Genomic DNA, 8,845 nt, shown 5'->3' on the forward strand with positions numbered 1-8,845 from the left:
AACATGAGATGGATGGGGACCACCTCATGAATTCAGGTGCTTCACAGTCATTGAAACTTCTGGGTGCTTGTTGGAAGGAAGTGTTTCCTGCAATGATGCTACTTTTTCAAGACTTGACCACCAACAGGAGGATGGGTCATGCATGCCTGGTTAGCCAAAAGATAGGTATCTTTTATGAGTTGTTCATCCAACATGAAGGTGAAATCCCGTTCAACAGACCTGTAAACCTTCTGGATGTCTTTTCCTCCTGGCAATGCATAGTAAAAATGATGGATAGCATAAATCCTGTAAATGTCCATTGATAGGTGCCTTTGTTATGGGTTTCTGTTTCATGTTTTAAGTATTTGTAAATGTGTACTTATACCTTCTCTGTTTTAGGTGGAAGGTCCTTTTGTGGAAGAAGAAATAAATCACTATCTTAAACAGAATATTTAGTACATTGCATATTGAGAAATTATTAGAAAAGATCTAGTTCATGCATTTGTGATGTCCCTTGAGATGAACCATACCCAAACTTTGGTTAAGAGGTTTTCTCTGGAGTTCTGATTTGGGGTAGGGTATAATAAGTCAGAGAGTATAAGACAAGACTATTTCCATTTCTTTAGACATCAAGCCTGCTTAACGCTAGGACTGAGGTTTTCTCTTGGGACAGTGTCCCCCAACAGCCTTGTTACATAGGCTATACTGAAATCAATCAGTGTTTATTTAGTATGTATTTTATATGCTAAGCAATAGGTTGGATGTGGGGGGAATACAGAGACATAAGTAAAATCATTCTTGCCTTCAAGGACCTTATAATCTACCTGAGAGAAACAAATGTACCCATATGCAAAATAGATACAAGGTAATTTCAGGAGTGGCACTTTGAATGCAGCCTGGAAAGAAACTAGGCAGAGGAGAGGAAAGAGAATATTTCCAGCATGAGGAATCACCAGCATAAAGGTGTGAATGGAGATGACAGATGGAACGCCAAATAGGAGGAATCATAAGATCACATAGATTGGGGCCAACTTGTGAAAGAGTTTAAATACCAACTCAAAGAGTTTATATCTAATATTAGAAGTAATAGTGAGGTAAAAAAATTTTTTTCCAGTAATGGAGTAACATGGATAGACCTGTTTTAGGGAAAACACTTTGCAAGTTACATGGAGAATGCTTTGGAGGCAAAGAGATGAATTGGGAAGCCCAATTCGGAGACTGCTGCTGTAGTCCAGGGCAAGAGGTGACAAGGGCCTGAACTGAGGTAGTGGCTGTGTGTGCAGATACATGGAGACAGGTGTAAGAAGAACAAAGAAGATGTTTCTCCTGCGAATTTCTCTTCCCTCTCCCTTCCTTTCCTCCTGTATTTTCCTTATTCTCTCCTTTCCTTTAAGCTTTCCCATTTCCTGTCTTCTTCGCCCTCTTCTTCCAGAAATACTAGTTTGAGGGCCAGCACAGCAGAGGGAAAAGGTGTGGATAGCACTCCACTACCTTATGAGGATATCTCAAGTGGAGAAAAGAAATGAAACATATCCTCATCTTTCCAATATCAAGTGCTCCCAATCTTGGTATTTTCTCCCTTCTCTCAGGGTTGACTATCTTGACTTCAGATCAAAGTTGCAAACTTCTTTTTCACATCTTGTCTAGGCTCTCTGATTTCCTTATCCTAGAAACTATAGCTTGACATGACAAAATATTCTTTTCATGATTTCTGGTTTGGTTCCTGAGATCCATCCACTTTCTACACTTAAGGTAATTGTCACTAATCACCAGAGACTCCTATTCTGCTCCAAGAAAGTGATTTGAAAGTCCTTAAAAACCAGAACTCAAAACTAACCTGTTCCCTATTCTTAGGTTGGGCAGTCTATTTACCCATCTATTTACCCACCATGCCAGGCTTCCAGCTAAGGGCACCAGGGATCCTGCTATAATCACAGTTGGATCAGACCCTCCAAGAACTGGTTCCACAAAGTATCTTACAGGCAACAAATGAGTATCTCTGATGGGATTGTGAGAGCACTGGAAGGGAGAAAGGGGGCAAGAGGAGGAAATCTAGAGAAAGGACTGGGAAAGTTGGTAGAGAATGAGGGAATGAATGGTTTGCAGGGTAATGGAATGAAAAGAAGATGACCTATGCAGACTCACCCCTCAGTGAGCCTTTCCTCACTGAATCTCACTCCCTCCTATAGAACTAGGGTCTGGAAACAAATACAAACACAGTCTTCCATTAGACCAATGAAGACATCTCAAGGAGGAAGGTAGAAATGAAAAAACTACAAAAAGAGAAGGGAGACTGCAGGACTGAGAGTCTTCAGACCTTGGAGAGAAAAACAGGGAATGCTGGTGTGTGTGTGTGTGTGTGTGTGTGTGTGAGAGAGAGAGAGAGAGAGAGAGAGAGAGAGAGAGAGAGAGAGAGAGAAAGAACGTGTGTGACTGAGAATATTAAAAGTCAGTTATTGTGACAGGTCTTGGAGTAGGAGAAGAGTTAAGTGACAGTAAGAGGGACACATGGCATATTTGATAAAAATCTTATCCATTTGAAACAAAAAGAAACTGAAATAGAGAAAAGACTTTGCAGTTTCTTCTGTGGGTCTGTTCTCAGAGACCAATAGCTATCATCTCTGTATACCTGTGTCTTCCCTTTTCTATAATATACAGAAAGGGTAGGGAGGGTAAATGGGTGAAGAAAGGGAGGGGAAGGAACTTGACTGCAAGCGATAGGAAAAGAACAGAGAGGCTGGGCAAATCAAAATAAGAAGAAAGACATGAGAAAGTGAAGGAGTTCAGCCCTCTGAGGACCAGCAGACACTGCCTGCAGCAATACGTGAGACTCTGTAACTTCTCCAAATGTTATTTTTACCTCCTGAGTTGTCACATGAAACCTTCTGATCCACCCCAGGGAGACTTACTTGGTCCTGGAAAATCCAAACCTAGACTTCTGCACAGTTCCCAGTAGGGAATCCTCCTCTTCCTTTGGTCACTGTTGCTACCACTCTCCAATTTGGCTGCACTCCCCTCTCCTCCCAACTCTCTCTTTTCTCCTCACAAGCTCATTCTCCTCTTCAGGATTTCTAATACCTTTAAACTTCATTAGCCAGACAGGAGCACACTGAATGTACTGTGAGAGCTTAAGCAAGGAAGCTAAACCTGGAGTCTCCTTGGAGGGCTATGGACAGAATTCTAGAGGTTTCTGAACTTGGATAGGAAAATATTGTATCTCTATTTTCATCTACTTCTAACAGAAATTTAGCATTTCCTTTAATTATTAATGTAGGCAAGTAAAACAGAAAGGCTCCAAGGGCTTCACAAGACTGCCAAATAGGGACAGGACCCAAGAAATATTAAGATTTCCCCAGGTAAAGGGACATTTATGATCTCATGGAATGTGCCCAGTCTCCTCCTTCCTCTGTCAATCCCTTCAGCACCAACAGCCCTAAGAAACTCCTCAGTGCCATTGCAGGGTCCTCACTCTCTGGTCCTCACTTCCTCAAATCCCCTTAGTGCCCTCAGTTCTTAGTCTCACAAGATCACAGATTTAGTGCAGGCAAGTTTTTCCCTTGACTTTACAGTCAAGCCCCTAAGTCCCCCAGTCAACTAGGACTTCATTTCCATCTGCTTCTCAAGCCAATTATTCAATCAATCAACAACTATTAAGTGCGAAGTGCTGTGCACGTTCTGTGGATACAAAGACAAAAGTGAAATAACCCTTCCCCTCAAGCACCTAACCCTCTATTGAGGGAAACAACATGTATGTACAGGAATGTACAAATCATTAGGAAAAATAAATGCAAGTCTATTTCAGGGAAGAGGAAAAGCTTCATGTAGGAGACCCTCCCTGAATTCAGTCCTTTAGGAAGATAGGATTCTAAGACAGGGAGATGGGAGGGGAGGAGGAGAGCATTACAGGCAAAGGAGGCCAGGTTCTACTCCCTAGGTTCCTCAATTGTCTCAACTTTGTTGTGTTCCTCATTCTCTTTAATCCTCTTAGCTTCTTTGGCCCTTCAGGAATAAAGTCTCTTCAGTTCCCTCATTTCCCCCAGTTTCTTCCACCTTTCCACTTACTTCAATCTCATCAGTTCATTCCTTACTTCCCCTTTCTCACTTTATAGCTTGATTTTACAGAAAGCACTTTGGATATTAGTGAGAGGACCTGGGTTCAAGTCCTGGCTGTTAGACTTGTTGGCTAGGTAACCTTAGTAAAGTCAACTAATCTCTTCAGGCCTCATGTGTGAAATCGATTGCACTTCATTATCATTAAATTCCAAGTCCAATATTCTGTGATTCTAGTCCTCTAAATTCCATCTCCCTAGATTCCAAACCCATCTGAATCACTCAGGTCCCCATTCTCCTTCTGCTCCTTACTGCTTATTACATTGTCTAATATACTATGGCATTCAAGGCACTGCCCTATCTACTCACTATCATCTCCTGAACTACTAGAGGCTGATTCCTCAATATAAGGCAGATTTCTTCATTAGCCCCTCCACCTACCGTTCACATGCACATGAAGCTTTTTCCTACCTACCTGTATCTTTGTTTTCACTCTTTCTCCTCCCCTTCTACATAAGGTATAATTCTCTATCTCATTTTCTATATTCTTCCAACTTTTGTCATTTGTCCCAGGAGCACCTACTCTATGAAGCCTTCCCTGATTGCACCACATACAGTGATCTCTCTGAAGTAGGCCCAGGGAGTCAATAATGTTTTTAGTCCTGAGGACAGTGGTTTCTACCTGATGCTCTAAAAAAACCTAAATAACCTAGTTTCTGGAGTTCCAAGGCAAACACATTCTTACACACAAAGACTAGGGGCTGAGGATGCTAAAAATGAAGTCCTACTTTTTAAGTTGAATTGAATGGTGAACTATATGGTGTTATCACAGTGGCTGACCTGTTTAGAGCCTGTACTAAGAGGGCCCTCACATTGCAGAAAGGTCATGTTTGGCCTTCTGTGGCAGCTCTATGCCATTTAGATATCACCAGTTTTGGGAACTGACTCTACAGCAAGTTTTATCTTCCCAATAGCTATCTCCTCTCTACTTGGTCCCTTCTTCCACTCTGTCCCCTGATTTATTTCTATTTGATAAGCTAAACTGCAGTGGGTAGAGAGAATGGGAGAAATCAAACATCTCTCAAGGTTGGAATTTTGATCTTTATTTGTTTTTACATAGTTTTCTTTTTGTTTGGCTCTCCTTTGTTAACATACCAAGACCATATTTGTGTCATAGGAGGAATTTCATGTGATCCCTTCTTTTCTATTTTTTTTCCAAAAAAATTTCTGTTGTATTGGAATTAATTATCCTTTAAATGTTTGGTAGAATTTGAATCTGATCTGAAATATGAGAGGGTGGGCAACGGATATCACTTGAACCTTGCTCTCTTCAGTATTGGCTAACAGAGGGTATAATATACCTGACAGAGTGAATATAGAAATCTATCTTTCCTGACAGGGAAGTAGGAGGGGAGGAGATTAATTAAATGGGTGGGTGGAGTGGCAACTGACAGAAGGGATGGCTGATCAGGGGAGGTGGTAGAGAAAAGCAAAATACTGGTGAGGAGGCAAAGGGTGAAAGTAGAGAAAGGACAAAGGAGAGGAAAAATAGGACAGAGGGAAATACATACATAGTAATCATAACTGATTGTGAATGGATGACTTCTTCCATAAAAAGGAAGCAGACAGTAGAGTGAATCAAAAAACAGAATTCTACAATATGTTGTTTAGAAGAAACAGCCTTGAAGGACACACACACACACACACACACACACACACACACACACACACACAAACATATATATTTTAAAGGTAAAGGGGTGGAGCAGAATTTATTATACTTCAGCTGAAGTAAAAAAAAGAAAAAAGCAGGGGTAGCAGTCCTGATCTCAGACAAAGAAAATGTAAAAACAAATCTAATTAAAAGAGATAAGGAAGGAAACAACATCTTGCTAAAACTGATGATGAAGCAATATCAATATTGAACACATATGTATCAAGTATGTACATCCAACTTCTTTTTTTAATGTTTGTTTATTTATCTTTAGTTTTCAACATTCATTTCCACAAAATTTTGAGTTCCAAATTTTCTCCCCATCTCTCCCCTCCCCCCACCCCAAAAGGAAGTGCATTCTGATTACCCCTTTGCCCCATCTGCCCTCCCTTCTATCACACCCCTCCCTTCCCTTATCCTCATCTACTCTCTTGCCTTCTAACACAAGATTTCTATACCCCTTTACTTGTATTTCTTGTTTCCCACCTGTATGCAGAAACAATTCTCAACATTCTTTCCTAAAACTTTGGTTTCCAACTTCTTTCTCTTCCTCCCTCCCCACCCATCCCCAGTGAGAAGGCAAGCAATTCAATATAGGTTATATATGTGTAGTTTTCAAATGACTTCCATAATAGTCATGTTGTGTAAGACTAACTATATTTCACTCCATCCTATCCTGCCCCCCATTGCTTCTATTCTCTCTTTTGATATTGTCCCTTCCCAAAAGTGTTTGCTTCAAATTGCTTCTCCTCTAATTTGTCCTCCCTCCCATCATCCCCCAGTCCACTTATCCTCTTTGCCCCTACTTTCCTGTAGTGTAAGATAGATTTTCATACCAAATTGCGTGTGCATGTTATTCTTTCCTTAAGCCAAATGTGATGAGAACAAGCTGCACTTTTTCCCTCTCACCTCCCCCCTTCTCTCCATTGAGAAAGTGTTTTCTTGCCTCTTTTATGAGAGATATCTTGCCCCGTTCATTTTCTCCCTTTCTCCTCCCAATATATTCCTCTCTCACCCCTTAATTTTATTTTTAGATATCATCCCTTCCTATTCAATTCACCTGGTACTCTCTGTACACATGTACACCATTTCTGTTGTATTGGAATTAATTATCCTTTAAATGTTTGGTAGAATTTGAATCTGGTCTGACATATGAGAGGGTGGGCAATGGATATCACTTGAACCTTGCTCTCTTCACTATTGGCTCAGAGGGTATAATATACCTGAAAGAGTGAATATAGAAATCTATCTTTCCTGACAGGGAAGCAGGAGGGGAGGAGCTTAATTAAATGGGTGAGTATATATATATATACATACACATGTATATGTATGTTTGTATAATCCCTCTAATCAAATACTGAAAAAAGTTTCAAGAGTTACAAATACTATCTTTCCATGTAGGAATGTAAACAGTTAGGCTTTATTAAATCCCTTGTGATTTCTCTTTCTTGTTTACCTTCTCATGCTTCACAAGATATGCTGGCAATTTGGAGGTAGACTCCATGTGCATGCCTAGACCATGTGGTCAGGGGAGGTTGTCCCCTCCCCCTCCCAATCTGAGTTAATTGGGAAAGCTGGTCTGCTGGGCCTGGGAGAGGCGAGGGGAGCTGGAAGATGACTTTTCAGTGCTTTAAGGAGGCAAAATAAAAAAAAGAAAGAGGAGGGCTAATATATTTATCATTAGTTTATCATTAGAGATTACAAACCATGGTTTGATATGATTTCAAATTAGAATCTGTCTTGAAGGAATAACAAGTAGCATCTGAGAATGTTCTTCCTATCAGGACTAAGCAGAAAAAAAATATTGTTATTTGGCATTTATGATTTAAAGTGCTTAACATAAAGATGGGTGTATGTTAGATGCAACATTAATCTAATGCAATTGTTACACAATTTTTAAATTTAGAGTTTGTTATAGATTGAGGTTTTAAAAAGGATGTGACAGAAATTTGATAATTTGAAACATATTTGACTATAAATAAGCAGTAAAAATATTGGTATTTGCCATATAATAGCAGAATTAACTTTTGCTTTGTTTAAGCTAGAATGAGAAAATATTGTTATATTAGAAATTGCATTGTTAAATTAATGATGAATTGGTTAAAAAAACTGTTATGAATTCTGTGTAAGAGTTTCTATGTTGTAGAATACTTATTGAGAAAATGAGAATCTTTGGGGAAAAAAAATACATGTACTTTTTTTCATATATGGGTTTGATTTTCAAGCCTATTCCATCTAAGGATGTATTAAGTATGTTAAAAAATTCATTTCTGTTGGTAAGAAGGAAGTTTTAACTAAAATTGATTTTTGCTATGAATCAAGTATTTAAGAAAGTATGTAAAAGGAAGCTTATGGCCAAATGTGAAAAGGCCTTGATTTTAGATCTTATAATTTTTGTCAATTACAGTCACAAGGGATGTGATAAATTGTAAACTGTTCTTAAGAGAGTAAAATATTTGTTGTATCAAGAAATGCTTTATAAAATCTTTTGTACGATTTCTAAAAGGTCTACCTATCAAATTTATGTTTGTAAGTTAATTTGTTATAACTTCAGGTTTTGGGGTGGGGGGGGAGTTGGGAGATTAGGGACTAGAGGAAGGAGACCAGGAATTTTATGGCTCCAGGTAGTTCTGTGGTAAATTTTAAGAAAGCCCCCTGGCCCATTCCCCTTTCCTTTGGAAGTCCACTCATTACAGAAGGATTTCTTAAGATCTAATCTGAACTGGAAATGCTCAGAGGAGAGATGTTAACTATTTCCTATTGTGAAGGAAAGGAGTGGACCCAGCTTCACACAGGGGCCCCTAAGATCTGAAGAGTCTAAAATGACCAGCCAAAAGGTGTGGCCCTTCACTTTGTTAAAATAATCTCTATGTAAAGTGTAAAGTGGATTTGAAGCTCCTCAACCAGGAATTTGTTTAGGTGATAATCTCTAGTGACTGGTTTTTAGGACAAATTTAAAATTTAAGAAGTGAGTCCTGGTAAAATTTTTGATTAGTGAAACCTACTATCTAATGTACAAGCCTCAAGGGATGATTGTGTCCTTAGCCTGGGATGGGATCCTTCTGGCTCAGTTTCCCCATTATGTTCCTTTGAAAAGTAATA

The sequence above is a fragment of the Notamacropus eugenii genome, chromosome 4 (assembly GCF_028372415.1).
Source record: "Notamacropus eugenii isolate mMacEug1 chromosome 4, mMacEug1.pri_v2, whole genome shotgun sequence".
Lineage (NCBI taxonomy): Eukaryota > Metazoa > Chordata > Mammalia > Diprotodontia > Macropodidae > Notamacropus > Notamacropus eugenii.